The sequence below is a fragment of the Carya illinoinensis genome, chromosome 2, assembly GCF_018687715.1.
Source record: "Carya illinoinensis cultivar Pawnee chromosome 2, C.illinoinensisPawnee_v1, whole genome shotgun sequence".
NCBI classification, from domain to species: Eukaryota; Viridiplantae; Streptophyta; class Magnoliopsida; order Fagales; family Juglandaceae; genus Carya; species Carya illinoinensis.
The window spans coordinates 20,009,580-20,016,601 of NC_056753.1; the positions used below are offsets into that span (position 1 = coordinate 20,009,580).

At 35.6% G+C, this 7,022-nt stretch overlaps 1 long non-coding RNA gene across 1 annotated transcript; it reads right to left on the minus strand.

The window, feature by feature from the left end:
• Positions 1 to 3,733: 3,733 nt before the first annotated feature.
• On the minus strand, positions 3,734 to 6,316 carry LOC122300275. Its single transcript, XR_006239971.1, has 3 exons — positions 6,014 to 6,316; positions 5,830 to 5,915; positions 3,734 to 4,066 (listed from the first exon to the last, which is right to left on the minus strand). It is a non-coding gene; the product is annotated as an uncharacterized LOC122300275 (long non-coding RNA).
• Positions 6,317 to 7,022: the final 706 nt, after the last annotated feature.

Below are 7,022 nucleotides of genomic sequence, written 5' to 3' on the forward strand. Positions count from 1 at the left end.
TGACCAGGTGCTCAAGTTTGCCGCTATCTCTCATTTTTTCGATTCTCTGCTTCAAGGTACGACAGTCCTTCGTCTGGTGCCCACTTGTGTTGTGGTAAGTGCAGAAGGGTTGGCATCCTCGGTGGTTGTTTTGAAGAGGCTTTTGGGCTTTCTCTTGGGCATTCATGTTGGAGTAATGAACCCAAGAACTGCTTATTCTCCCTACATGGCTGGCCGTCTCTCACCTCCCTTGTGTTTGCCTTTCTTCACCTTTAGACCGCCTTCCCGATCTTGCTTTAGTGCTCCCCTACTCGATTGTTCTTCCAATCATTCCATATTTGATCTCTTGGGCACTGTTAGGGCTCGTAAAGTGTCCTCTACATTGACAAAGTTGTCGGCTTTGTCCATGAACTTGCTTAGGGTGGTCGGGGTTTTCTTGGCCAACTTGGCCATGAAGGGACTTCTTGGCCAGATTCCTCCTAGTAATGCTACCAACATGATCTTCTTGTCTTGATCGCTGACTATCTTTCTTTCATAGTTAAATCGAGCAATATACACGCCCTCAAGCTTTCATACTCATTTTGCTTCACAGTGAGAAGGTAGTGGCTGGTCGTCTCCTTTTCTAACTCACCATAAATTGGGTTAAGAATTGCCGACCCAGTTCTTCAAAACTATCGATGGATCCTAGCTACAAGGCTCCACCCCTTTCAGAGTTAGTGGGAAGGCCAGGCACACGATCTAGCTAGGGAATCCATGAGTCATCATATAAGTTTTGAAAGTCTTCAGGTGCTTGATGGGATCCTTGGACCCATCATACATTGATGGGACTTTAAATTTTGGTGGGAGGGGTACTGCCATAGTCTTCGTGCTATATGGTAGGTTTGTGCTTGTGAGTAGTTGGCCTACTGAATAAGACACCCCTAACTTTCGTGCCATATCCTTATACTTGTCCATAAGGCTCAGTATCATGATGCATTTTCTTCACATTCTCATTCTCGTGGGTTGACCTTCCCGTGCTTTGTGACTCTGCCTTAGCCCTGTCAACATGGTTGAAACCAGCATACTCTCTCGATGCTCTATTCCTCCTTCTGTGGATCTCATTTTCTCTCTGCACGTTTTCTAGTTTCGATGTCACTTCTTTCAACTTGTCCTCCAACTCTGCTAGTCTATTCTCCATGTTCCTAGTTGATGCCTCCTGGTCCATAGTTGCCTTGGATCATATAGTGGCAGGCATGTGAAAGGCACATTAGTTTGCATGAAAAGGGATCCCATAGATAGAACTAATTGTTGATGATGTGTTCCACATACTAGCTCACCAAGTGACCTGCAACCAAAGGAGAGAAAAGGCATAGAGTGTATAGAAACTCCTCCAATACTTAAGTTAGATAAGTTGGGTGATATTTGTTATAGAATACAGAAGCAAAGTTTTTCGTACCTTAGGAAGTGGCCATTGATAGATATTTAAAGAGTGGAAGGATTCACCGTTGAGCCTTATAACCACCTGATCTTTTATTTGAAATAGAGTCAAGTTTCATTATTTGAATTCCCTCGTCGTTTGTAGTTTATCTTATCTTAGGGAAGCAGTTTGGATCCCTTAGCTGCTAAGGGTTTGTTGAGTCCCTTATCTTGTGTATGATAGACATTGTTATCATACCCGTGGTCTTCACGAGGAGTTTGTCCAATGCTCAGTTGTTTGGATTTGGTATTTGGGTTGCACAATAGGCCCATCAGACTTGTTACTTTCCAAATCCAACACAAAAAGTTGATAAATAATTCTTTTATCTAACAAGATTTGGATAACTAATTTTAAATAATTTTAAAAAATTTGATTTAAATAAAATATTTAATTATTATAAAGAAAATTATAAAAAGCCTTTTTAAAAGTTTTGCCAAAGACCTCATTCATTTCAAAGTGTTTCAAAAGAAATGTCATAATTTCATGTGACATGCTAATGTCACTACTTACTAGTAGGATGTCATAGACATATAGCACCAAAAATATAAATTTGCTTCCACTGATTTTGTGATAAATACAACGATCCACAACATTTTTCTTAGAACCAAAAGAGCGAATTACTTGATAAAACTTCTGATACCATTGTCGGGATGCTTGCTTTAAACTATAGATGGATTTTTTCAATTTACAAATCAAATGACTTGATTCATTAGTCTCAAAGCCCTCTAGTTGCACCATTTATATTTTTTCTCAATGTTGCCATTGAGAAAAGCGGTCTTTACATCCATCTAAAGAACCTTTAATTCATAATGAGCTATAAATGCCATAATGTTCCTAAAAGACTCTTGCCTTCCTTTTGAGTAAAGCTTTTAGAAACTAGACGTGCTTTATACCTCTCGACATTACCTTTAGAGTATTGCTTGGTTTTAAAAAACCATTTACAATCAATTGATTTAATAACCTTAGCCAATTCAACAAGGTCCCAAACATTATTGTCCTTCATAAACTTTAATTCATTCGGCATTGCACTCATCCACTTTTGGGAGTTAGCAGCTTGATTGAAAGCGATTGGATCATTTTCCAATCCTATATGAAACTCATACTATTGGAGATAAACAATGTAATCATACAGAATTGTTGGTCGCCTCTCGCTATTTGATCTCTTTATTGGCACTTCCTGTTGTGATTATTCAAGTATTTCCGTATTAGTAAGAGGCAACCTAGGAATGGGTTGGTGATCTATATCCATATCCTGTACTATGAGAGGTGTGACAACCTTGATACTGTCAATATTTATTAGAAAAATTTTAATTTGTTCCTATTCAAATATAATGACCTTGGGTTGTATACTTTGAATATCCTTAATGAATTTGGCATTATCTGTCTTAGTTATGGTATTACTGATAGGCAATAGAGCCTAAAACTCCTCGATCTCTCAAAGTATCCAAAAAAGTAGCAACTAATCGTTCTTGAGTCTAGTTTCCTTTCATTAGGCCTACAGGGCCTAGACTTAGCTAGACAACCTGAGATATGAAAATGCTAAATATTAGGCCTTCCAGTCCATAACTCATAAGAGGTGTTAGTTACTACTTTTTTAGGTACTCAATTAAGAATGTAAATTGCGGTCTTTATGTTCTCTCCCTATAGTGACTTTGGTGAAAAAAAAAAAAAAAAAAAAAAAAAAAAAATGACTTGTTATACTTTTAACCATTTCATTTAGGGTTTGATTTCATCTCTCAACTACACCATTTTGGCATGGAGTCCTTGGCATGGTATATTGAGGAACAATGCCACATTCTTCTATATATCTAGCAAATGGGCCAGGACATTGTTCACTTGATTCGTCAAATCGACCATAATATTCACCAACACGATCATATCTAATGGCCTTAATTTTCTTATCAAGCTGATTTTAAATTTTAGTTTTAGAAGCCTTAAAACCATCTAGTACTTGTGATTTTTAATTTATCAAATATAGATACCTATAACAAGAAAAGTCATATATAAAAGTTCTAAAATATCTTTGACGATTCCAAGATGCCGTAGGGAATAGGGTTGTAATTGATCTGAGCCAAGTTGAGTTTTTGTGTTATCGAGTCAAGCTGGACTCAAATAACTCAAGTTCGAGGTTAAGCTCGAGCTGAGCTATAAAAACCCCGGCCTGGGAATGGTGAAATCGCTACGTACATATCTGTTCCTCTTCATTCTCTTTCTTTTTTATTATTTATTTATTTATTTTTTCTAGTAATATGCGATTAGAATGAACATGACACATGTGAACACTTGATAGACATTCTATTTAACATTCCTCCATAAACAGACTCTCAGAGTCTATCATACGTTCATAAAAACATAACTGCTCTAGTTAGGAAGGGACTCCATCTCTACCATATGTACAAGAAGGCACTAAGTCAATTTATAAGGGTTTACCATTGCCCTACCATAACGGTTACACTCTACCAAAAGATACATGATTTAAAGTCAAACCTGACAAAGGACCCATCCCAACATAAAAATAACATTCATAAACATAAATTATCATCCATGTAAGGTCAAACCAACAGGAAAGACACTAAATGTTTGCCTCCTTCTCTGCAGTAATGCCCTGCTCCCCAGCCTTTTCGTCATTACCTAGACATTTAAAACATAGACACAAAGTGAGTCTAATACTAGTAAGCATTACACCATACCGTTAACGTACTAATCATCTATTATTTTCTTTTGAAAACATGCATACATAAACATTTGCTACTTTGACAATGCTTTCATGCGTAAACAGTTTAAGAAATAAATCATATTTTCATGCATAAACATTTAAACAGTGCTTTCATGCATAAACATTTAAACAGTGCTTTCATGCCACAAACATTTAAATAGTACTTTCATGCATAAACATTTAAACAATACTTTCATGCATAACATTACTTTCATGTTTCACTTTCATTTGGCCAGTACACACTATTGCACCCCATGTGTTAGGGTTAGCGGTCCTTTGGACCTGATTTCACCCATGGCCGTGGGTTAGGAATCCATTTCAGTGAAGGTGCAGTGCTGGGTGCACTGCCAGTACTACTTACCCAGCATTGCAATCTGCCCAGTCTTTTGGTACCATCATTCATTTATCAGTTATGGTTATTACGTAGTTTCATACATTAAAACATTCATTTCCTTTCAGTCATTCCTTCTTTCATTGAGTCCTTTTCATTTAACAGTTCATTCATGGAAAAACGTCATTTAAAAGAATGAGCTTAAACATCATTTTCATGCAATTATGTATTTTCACACCTTAACATTCTTTTCATTCATTTCCTTTCTTTGCAGTCAAACATTTTCATTATCTTTTCTTAGTCCTATGTATATGCATTTTATTTTGGAAAAAGAACATTTCATGTCATGCATACATATAAGTAGGACATTAGTCTTTTGAAAGAGCATGTATGAAAATCTTATGACTTAGAATCTACGTGCATGCATTATCTTATACACATACAAACAATTATATTTGATAGGGTGCTTAACAGGGGCTACCAAGAAAGGCTTGTACATAGTATATACATTTAGAATTTCTTTACAAGAACATTTGTAGAGAGAGACATTCTTTCATAAGAGAGCTATGTGTGTAAGAAGCATGGTCATAGCTATTTACATTGATACTCCTCGATACTTCCAACGTCAACATGGGTCCTATTCCAATTAATAGCATAAGCGTGTTAATACTCATACAATATTTCTTTATCCCTCTCTTTAAAAGAGAAAGCCACGATATTACAATCTAACGTCTTTTCTACCCTTAACATTATCTTAATTAACTAACATCTCGTCTAACCTTTACAAGAGTAACATAATTAATACTAGAGCATATTACACTCTAATCGCACAAGCAATATTTAATAGTTTAGATAACATCTCCCATTAGAATTAAACATAGCATAAAGTATAGCAAAATTACCCATTAAACAAATTGTAAAACCTTTAAACACTTAAACTTATGCTTTACCCATTTAATACCTTTTAAAAGCAAGGTATAAATTATAAAACCCAAGCAAATCTCTAAATAAATCTTAACATAGTATACATGACATCGACATATATATATATATCAAAAGATCAACTAAAATTAATTATGACTAATCAAGTTAGTTATTAAAATACCATTTTCAAATATAGGAGAAATACATAGCAAATTCCCTTAATAAATTTAGCAACATATCATTTTTGGACATGGGAAAAATATATAGCAAAACTCCTTTTAAATTTTCAGTTTGGCCAAAACAGAACACATATAATATATTGCAACGTAAGGATTTAACCACAATTAAATACAAGCTAAAAACAGTTAAATCATCCTCCAAAATCAAGCCAAAACTGAATGGTTGAGTTAGGATTTTTCTCACCTTTGATGAATCCCTTCCAAAACACGAAAATGATGAATGGAAGAGGTGATTTCGGCTTAATGGACTAGAGAAACATAAAACCTTGGCTGGAAAAACCCAAAACCGAACATATATGTGAGATTAATCTATGAAATTTGAAACCCATACATAAACCATATTAGGGAACAAATCAAGGGTCTCTTACTTTCCAGGTTTCATCATTTAGAAGATGAAAATATGCTTTGAATTTCCAGCTAGGAACAACCCAAAAATGGGTATGGAAGAGGGGTAAGGCACGACTTGGGGGAAGAAGAAAACAGTTTACTCCTTTTCTTGTAAGTCGCACGGCACTAGGAAGTGAAGAGAAAGCTATGGTTTTCTTTGATCTTGAAGATGAGAAGGAGAAGAAGAGAGGACACTTGGTTTGGTTTGGTGGAATAAGAGGTTTTCTTCCTTATTGAAGTAGCAGACGGGTTGAAAAGGAGAATAAAGACTTGGGCTATTTTAATTAAACTTATCTCATAAGCTAACAAGGTAGCCGATGAAAAGGGGGAAGAGAATCACTTTAAGACTTAGTCAAAACTTACCTAAGAAGCTTGGTGAAATGGATGGCTAGGATTAATTATAGGAAGATATTGACTTCACCTACCACATTCAATGGTAGAAATCAAATGGGGCTATTTCTAAATTAATTAAAGTTAAGGGCTTAAGAGAAAATACTATAAGGCTTTAAAAATCATGTACTTGTTGTGAATCAATGAGAAAAGAGATAGATTCAAAGATAGAGAAAGAACGAGAGAGAACTAAGAGTGAGGTTCTCTTATTGATTGTATTCTGAACTTAGAAACACCCATATATATAGGGGTACAAAAGTCTTAATTGACGACTACGACTTGGTTAATTACAACGGCTAAATGTGGTCATACAATACAAGTTTGTTTATAACACTTCCCCTTTGGATGACCATATTTAAAGAATATGCCTTGTTAAAACCTTGCCAAGGAAAAACCCTGTAGGAAAAAACTAATGGCGAAGGAAAAAGAGTACAGTATTCATGTATACCGCCGAGTGCTTTAAGATTGTCTCATTAAAACCTTGCAAAGGAAAACTCAGTGGGATAAAACCGTAGCGAAGGAAAAAGAGTACAATCAGCACAAGTCTTCAATACATTACTTCCCCTGAAAAGTGCATGATAATATGTCTTTAAGTCTCCA